Below are 9508 nucleotides of genomic sequence, written 5' to 3' on the forward strand. Positions count from 1 at the left end.
TGAAGGACGTAGAGTAACCATAAGATTTAGTCTTTCTTGGACTCAGAGTGTAATTGAGAATCGACATCAGAGTAGTTCTAGCCTATATGTCCTTGCATTTGGCTGATTGTAGCTCATTTAATACAACGTCATAAAAGCTTTCCTACCAAACATTCTTCTAATTCTTATTATGGTAATTGTAATGGAGGACCAGACAAATAAATACTAATTGGAATGAGTTCAGACTTTGAGGTATCGATACTAAGGGGAGACTGGGACTTTGAAGGAAAACGCCAAGATGAAATTCAGACCAAAATTTAGAGAAATTGCAGGCATTAAACTAAAACTTGGTGATTTTTGAAAACAAATTTTATAATTGATGAGTTGACCTACAATATCATTCTTTGAAGTTGTGAGCATCATGAATAGATATGTATGTATTTAAATTTTAATTTGGAAACGAGTCAATACCACAATTGTAAGATAAGAGATGCTGTATTATTTAGTGGTTTGAAACTGTTTAGTGCTCATTATTTTATTTTCGGTTTACTTAACGCTTTTATACATAATAATAACATTCAGATACTACTTCTTATCCAAGCAGAAGTCTTTCTTTTGAAGTCTTAAAAAAAATAGCTTTTATATTTATTTTCGGCTAAAATAGACTCTAAGAAAATACGCTACATGTCGGATCAAATAATAATGATTCAAAAACCAAATATGTTCATTCATTCACACACCTTCGATCAAAAAATGACCAGGGATAGAAAATATTGTTGGTAAAATGCATTTTCTAATATTTAGCCATAAAAATTCCATCCCTAACAACAATATGAGTCAAAAGATGTTCATAGCACAAGTAGACAATTTTATTACTATCTGTAGTGATACAATTCGGTTTATTTTTTAACTCACCCGTATTTTAGGACTTAGCCAACTGAAGAATAAATTTTATTTTCCTAAGCTGTTGTCGTTATTATTTAATTCCTGAGGAGTGAACTTCCTTTTCAATTTATATTTAAAACCAGATTGACTTTTTGTGTGTGTTTATAAAAGACAGATACTACAATCGAGAGATAATTTTTCTTGTTTAGACCGATACTCCATGGGGGTAGTATAGAACTCCAGTAGGTTATTGAGGTCATCAATAAATATATTCGCTAAAGTTTACAAAAAATATCATCCAATATGTTTTTTTTTATTTAAGGTCATCAAAAATTCTTTTTTAAAAAAAAGACCCAAATGTTAAAGTGACCTTTTTTGGCCCCCCACCCCCAAAAAAAAAAACACCTAAGGACTTCAATGTAATAATTAAAAGGTTTAGAATCACTACTCTACAATCTATAAAGCTTATAAAAATAATAGTTCTTGCTCAATGTACAATTTTAAATTATGAATTCCCAGATACAAAATATATTTCTGGAAAAGTATTCAAATAATTAACTCATGCTCATTGTATTGAAAGAAGTTTATAAAAAGAACAAATATAGTACTCACGTTATAATTTGGTTAAATGTATAAAAAGTGAAATAAACTGTGCCAATCTCCCTTACTTTGGACATTTGCTTATTATATATTTCTTTGGCTCTCAATATATGACAAAATAAGACGTAATTAGAGAAGAGAAAAATGCAATCTCCATAAATATTATGTAATTAATTAAGGAAAAAGCTCAAAAATAAGAAGAAAAAAAAACTACAATGTATACACGTTTTCCCCAAATATTCTTTAATAAATTTTAAAAATCTGTCAAAGAGACAAGATTGAAAATATAAAAATGAAAGACATGATTTATATAGGAGTGTGTGTAGTATTAATCGACTATATTCCATTTGTTCCAGCAGCACTAATTTTCCTTGGTCCTCCTATTTTAAAGCAATACAGAAAAAGAGAAGCACAAAAAAATGAAACAAAAGATTTATTGCCTTTTATGTAGAGCTGAGAAGGGGGAAAAAGTTGAAAATAATAGACAATATACAAGGGGCTCTCAATATCTTATATATATTTCATTAGATATAGAAAATACGCTTTTGATATGAAATTTCCTTTTTTATTAAAGTTTCATTTTGTATAGTTTTTTTAGCTCCATAATGATAATATGGTGATCATTGAAGACGAATAAAAATGTGATATCATTCTCCTTTAAAAAAAATCATAGTCATTCGAAAGTGCTACCATAATACATATTATAGTGAGCTACCAAGTAACAAGGGAACCTTTTGTCTCCAGAGTGAGGACTCAAAACTTCCATTAACATTTATTTATTATTTTATTCTTGTTATTTTTAATTATAAGATTTCAACCATAAGACAACTGACACAATAATTAAAAAGTTTTATTTTTATGCCATGTCTCTAAGTGTAAAAATGTCAGAATGGCAACAAAAAAGACAATGGGAGTACGATCTCATCCGCGTCATTGTCAGTTTCGAGAAGGCTGCAGGGACCCTTGGCACCTCCATACGGACTGCCTACAATCTTAAGAAGTAAATTAAGGATGAGAATGATATATATATACAGTCAAGAGGAACCAAAACTTATTCAGCTTACATCGGAGACTCCTCGAGCTCTGACCTATACCCCTGGACTTTGCAGTTTTGGGTGTCTAGGAGAAGAATGACTACCTTACTTCTCTCATACACACTTGATTTTTTCTGAGCTACCATCATAGTATGATGGTACGCCACGGACACAGCCTTCATCGTCAAGAGCTATCAATCTGTTCGACACCATGTTGAGGCTGATATTGTTTGTAAAGGACGAATATAAAATATAAATAAATATAGTATTTTAATATATCATAAATTGGGGTTGAGTTTTCTTTTCTTGATTCCATAAAAATCCCGTTTTTTGTAAGGGAACAGGCTAATGCAGTTTTGGGTCTCAATCTGTATGTTGAGTACAAGTACTGTCTTGTATAAGCTAATTGTAAAAGTTGCAACCGAAAAGTGAGATGAAACATTTTAAATGAAGGTATGCTGTCCTTATCTAGAACAGAAGATTACGGTCCCGTCTTGTTCAGTCCTAAAATTAAAAAAGTTCAGTTCTTGATTACGTAACTCAATTTGATTACTTCTTTTTTAATCGGTTCTTGTAGGGGTAACTGGCATAATATGAGATATTTTTTTCTAAATCATCTATATTTTTTAATGGTAATGTAGTTAGAACTTTCACAGTAAATATGCCTTCATGTTGTGCATTCAAAATTCTCAACTCCTATCTCCAACACATAAGAGTATTTGTACATAGAAGGAGTTAATTTTGAAAACCTGCAATTGGGCAATATTATCCCATGCTCAGGATAGTACGGACCATCAAAGTTAAATTAGTATAAATTAAACTAAATTATTTTGTTTTGTTTTGTTTTTGATAAGCTATTAATAAGGTAGTAATACATAAATAGTTTATATGATTGATAAAACGACTTAACAGCTCAAATTATGTATGCAAAAAGTATTGGTTTGCCTTTTTATTGGTAACACCTCCTATTGTGCAAAGTTTGACAAATCTATCCCAAAATTCAAAGTTGAGCCAGCTTTGGATGTACCTGCTAGAAATTGAGGATTATAATAATACCTTAGGCTTTCAATTTTTTTACGCCAATTGAGTTTAATTTGAAGGGAAACTAGTTCAGTTTTCATTTACTAAGGACTAATAATAGTAGTAAAAAAATATAATTCCATTTTTGAAATCAAGTAAAACTTTTGCGAAAAATTAAATAATTTTCCTCTTTGTTACTTACTTTTTTTTTTTCTCACAAGTTGTCTTAAATAAATATAAATACTCCAAAAATTCAAATTGAAATTTCTCAAAAATCTGTTTTGATACGGGGAAAAAAATAATTACAGATTCATAATCAACACGTAAAGTACTATTAAAATTTAATATGAAATTCAAAAGATTTTGAAAGAATTAAAATTTGATTGTATTGTGTTTTTCTTCATTCATTAGAACTTATTAAAACATTCAGTTGTATGGTATCCTAATACGAATGACATTAGCTATTTATATTTAAGATATCTAACTCCAAACTTATTTGTAAAATTTAGAAGTATATGCAAGTAAAGGAAAAAGTAATGGCAGCCATGTACTGGTGTGCATGCACCGTGGTTGATCAGCTATATAGCAGTTTTCTTTAACCGTTATAAATTGTTAGCTAATACTTAATAAGTTTTTTTACTCAATTGTTTAACACTGGCAAGTAGAAATCAAGGAACTATCATTTAAAGTTTTACTTTCGCTATAGTTGAATATTAAAAAGCTTGTAAAGTACATTGAAAATGATTATTTAGCTAACTAACTAATTCATGATATATTTTATACCTTACAAATTTAGTAGGATAATTATGCTACAATAGTGTTTGGATTATAAATGTTCCATATGTTTACTAAATGTGTAGAAAATATGACAATGGAATAGTACTCGTTGGTATGTTGAACATACTTTTGTATATTTGAAATGAAAAGAGATTTATACTTTTCTATTATAAAACGTTGGCATAATTGATGATAAAAATTCAATTGAATGATCACAAATTGAAAAATATTCATCATCAATACCCAACATGTCCGTACTTCATTAAAAAATCCATCTTTGCCAAAAAAATAATAATAATAATTTTTTTTTTTACTTTCATTTTTTTTTTTAAATTTTTTTTCTTAGAAGACAAATTATGGAAATACAAAATATTGATGAAGGATTAATTTTTTAGTATTATTCTTATCCCTTTCTATATATTACGTTCGTTCACTAATAGTTAGCATGAATGAATGAAGTCTTTTTTATCTTTCCAAATACGTCAGTTTTAATGTGTAAATAACGTCAGAAGAGGAGAGTGATGGAAACACATCTATAAATTAGTTAGTATCAATTTGTATCTAAAAATCTGACTATGTGATAACAGAACACTGACTTAATAGAAAATTCTTCAGACATTTTAACCCTAGGTCTAGTTCTAGGACACTATCTTCCCGTGATATTCACTCTAACTTTTTTTAATTTGCAACCTTAACTTTCAAAAAGAAAAATAATAAAATTGACAAAACTTATGGTAGCAATGTTGAGTATGGCAGTTAAGTTATCTTTGGTCCAGCACATATGTATAATATCATTTAAGATTCATAAAAACGTCAGTTGCTTTAAATCCGAAAGAGTCCATTGACAATAACAGCTGAAAAGATTAATACACTGTATTTTGATTTATCCCAAGAAGAGAGTTGAAAATTACCCAAGATAAATTTTATCATCCAAATATAGCTATGGGATATTTTTATTTTTTATTTAATTCAGACTGACTACTAACTATTTGACGAAAAATTTATTCCAAAATTGTAAGAATGGCGTAAATTCCTCTATTCTAATAAATTATATTCTATATTTTAAAATTTTTCGTAAGAACTGTTGTATTATTGTTTAATACATTTGTAAATTTTCATAGTGTATTGACATATAGATCTTAATTATCTTATAAGCTACAAGTAAATTTACATATTTAATTTACTTTAAAGTAGAATATCTATAATTTAGAATAGAAGATATAATTATATATATATATATATAGGTATATAAATCAGAATTCAAGTAATTACTTCAGTAATTCAAAATTATATGCAAGCTTTGTGAATGTCTTAATCAATTATATTTGTAATTATCTTTAAGATTAGTAATTATATGCTACTTTAATTTAACAAAAAAAAAAAAAAAGAAGCTAATTATAACATGGCTACCAGAGGAGTTTGTCTTGCCTTACAATATAACCCACTCTAGTCCTATTTAAATCATCTACTGATTATGCCGTTGTAAAATTAGACAGTAAGAAAATATACCCATATTTTAAAACAACGTATGAAAATTCGATTATTTAATTTATCCCCCAAAATATCTAAATATTTATAAAATGAAGGTATCCCGAATATGAATATTTATTCAATATATCACTATAGTAAATTAATCATAAGTCTACTATGTGTGCCCAATGGATCTATTCTACATTTTCAATTTTATATTCTAGCTAGCACGTTAATCCTTTGTATTCAATTTTTTTGTGAGATTGTTCAATTTTGTTGTTTATTTATATTGACGAATCCTGTGATTTGGATAGCTACGAGTCCAATGAACTCATCTAATAAAACTTTATGCTTTAACTGATGAGAGCAAAAAATCATTTTTTTTTGTTCTGAACAAGTTAAAAATTTGTATAATTAATTAAAAGAAAAAAAAAGATTTACATTGTACGAATCGAAAAAAAATAAAAATAGAAAAGTGAGGATAATTTGAAGCACTTATTCAAGAATGTTTACAATTAAAATGTAATTTTTTTTTTAACTCTATATATTTCCTATTTAAATTGCAGTAACAATTGAAATAAAATATTCAAATTAATATATATATACATGCCACACAGCTTTGCAATGGGTGAAATTAGGTTTTTTTTACCCTTTGGTAAATAACATTACATTATGGAATGTTCTACTTTTCTTCATCGACTAACAGTTTGTTATATAATGATGTGTTTTTGTTTTGTTTTTTTTGCGATCCATTCCCCGAATGTGGATAAATTGAGAGTTTCACTAAAATAATAATGTGGTTAATGTTACTAAAGTAAAATATTTATCCATTCTTGAACGACACAAATTTTTCAATATCAAATTATTTACTTATCAAATAAATTAGAACATGAATTTGAATGGCCAATTCAAAAACTTGCTGTGTAAGTTTTATTAAGTTTTTCTACTTCCTTTTTTTGGGCGACTAAAGATTATTTTTTAAAGGAAATTGAATTCAAACAATTCTGTAAGAAATCCCATAAATAATTAAAAGAGTACCTATTGTTCATCTATTAATTTTAAATAATTAGAAAATAATTAATTTATAAAGTACATAGAATTATTTAATCATTCAATACACGATTTTTTTAATTGAAAACAATCACTTTAATTTCATAACTTTTTTACTAATAGAAAAAATAGCGCATTATGACGGTAAAACAAAATTATTGTTGGATTTATTTTATTACATGTGAAAAAGAATTAAGCCCATTTTCAATGCGGATAATATTTGGATAAAATAATGGAAATCGTGGATTCCGACTGTCATGTAATCACTGTTTTGATTACCAATTATTTAAGCATTATAGAAAGAAAATTTAAAAAATCCAATAATATAATGGATTTATTTTACAATGTCAACGCAACGGGACGGCTTGATATAAGAGTGTCTGGGACTAAAGCTCAGCAGTCATATACAGCAGAAAATAAAATGGGGAATACTTATCAATTTTATTCTTTATTGAAGCCAATTGTGTCTTTTTGTTTATCGACACTTCAAATTATCGAGCAATGTCGTGTAACCAGGCTCTAGTTGGTAATTATATCTACACACATGCCTTAAAAACATACAAATAAAAATTTTTCCCTATTGAGCAAAGGGATTAACTGCTGATTTTGGGTAATTGTTATTACCATATCATAAGTATTTATGGATTTCCTCTATGTGTGACGTCGGCCATGTAATAAAGTACCTGTAACAACAGCGACAACTTCAGAAATAATAATGGTTATTATTTTTATTGCTATTATGAGACTCTGTCGGCTACATAGGTGGTCCATTGGGGTGCGATTCCTGGAGGTATTATTATTGTTATTACAACATTATATTATGTATGTATGTTGTACTATTGACTTCGTTCCGTTTTGAAACTATGTGTTATTGTAGGTGAATAAGAAATGAAGAAGGGGGCACCAGAGCAGCCACTACCTCTAATTACCCTCATTAAAATGTTATTTTTTTTTGCCTCTCTTTATATGTATTAATATGTGTAAGTTCATTATACGTTTCTCTTTGTGTGTCTACTACATATAACATATATATGTAGGACTTTGGCTTGGAGCATAGAAAATTTAATATGAGAGAGAGGCTTTTCTCATTTCCCTACTTTTATTCTTCCATACAGACAAAGCTGTTGCATTCCTGTAAAAATATTTTGATAAATTATGTTATAAATTCATCAAAAAATAGAAAAAGGTCTTTAGGCATGAACAAGTTCCTTTTTTATGTTTGAATGCTAATGATCTCGTATCTCAGAGTAGGGTTCTTTTAATATATTAGTCTATGAAATTAGTAGACCACCATTATATCGGCAAATCTAATTAAATAATCTTGAAGGAAAGGAGGGGCTCAGGTCTTCCTATATACAATTTCTGGCGAACATTGGCAACAGGTCAGCAGTTTGTATTCTCATGGACTCCAAGTTCTAGGAAAATTGGTTGTATGGAAACTGTTGGATCAAAATCCACCTGTTCCGAGATAATTTCATCACAACCATCCCTGGCCTTAGTATTAATTCCCTCAAAAGGACGTTAATAAATTTCATCCTCCCATTTCCATTCCAGAAATCCCGTTGAATCCGAAAAATGATTCTATCCGAGACGGTGACAAACTCCTTTATCGTCTTAAAAATGACAAGGGCACGAAGCAAATCAAGGACTCTTTGTATTTTGTGTTGTTTTTGGCATCTGTACAATTACCAAAGATTGTCACACCTCAATGGATATCTTTAAAAAAACCACTACGATTTTTTATGTGTAACTAATAGATAACCTATAATTCAGTCCATAAATTTACTGTCACTTTATGAGCCTGTAGATGGAAAAATATTTCACAATTCAACAAATATTTTTACTTAAATTAAGGAAAAGAAAAATATATAGACATATTATGTTTATTGTACTAGAACTCAACCAAAATTAATTTTTTTAAACAGGTACCGATATTTGATAAAACCCCTACTTTAGATTAACCAGACTAATTTTTTAATTACAAGAGAACCTTTCTTTTCTTTACTCTATTTTTTTATAACTGTGGGTTGTATTCAAATACAATTTATTGAATACTAACAAATATATTTTTTTTTTTGTGAATTCAAACAATAGCAAACATTAAATTGGCACACCAATTAATTTATCAAGTCCTATTGTATACCTCTGATGAATATCATTCTGACTAAATGAAAATAATGGATATTCGTTGACATTTATCGACATTCCTAAAAAAAAATAGGAATAAAGTGACCAAGCAAAAGGCAAAAGTTTAATTACTCAGATACAAAAATTGAGACTCCTCCGATTGACGTATTGTCAATTTTATTATGTGCCAATGGATATATATATTGTCTAATGCTCCTGAGCAGAGACAATTTTTAATGGTTCTTCCTTCTCATTCACCTTCTTTCACTTTAATTCCAATAATCAATGTACGACATTACCTTTAAACATTTTGAAAATTGTTTAACCATGCCTCGTACAACAACTAAAAATTGTTATGAAAAACCAAACATGGACTATTCATAAATTAAACAACTATATACAATAATGAATTTACATTTTAATACTTCAACGATGTTTCTAAATCGAAGTGTTGAATTGCTTGGCAATGTTGATGAGGAAAATTCACTATGTGCTAAAGTGGTCTTGCTAACGTTTTTCTGTGGTTTTTTACTGGATTTGCAATGGTTAATTTATCAAAAAGAAAA

This window comes from Lepeophtheirus salmonis, chromosome 5 (assembly GCF_016086655.4).
Source record: "Lepeophtheirus salmonis chromosome 5, UVic_Lsal_1.4, whole genome shotgun sequence".
NCBI classification, from domain to species: domain Eukaryota; kingdom Metazoa; phylum Arthropoda; class Copepoda; order Siphonostomatoida; family Caligidae; genus Lepeophtheirus; species Lepeophtheirus salmonis.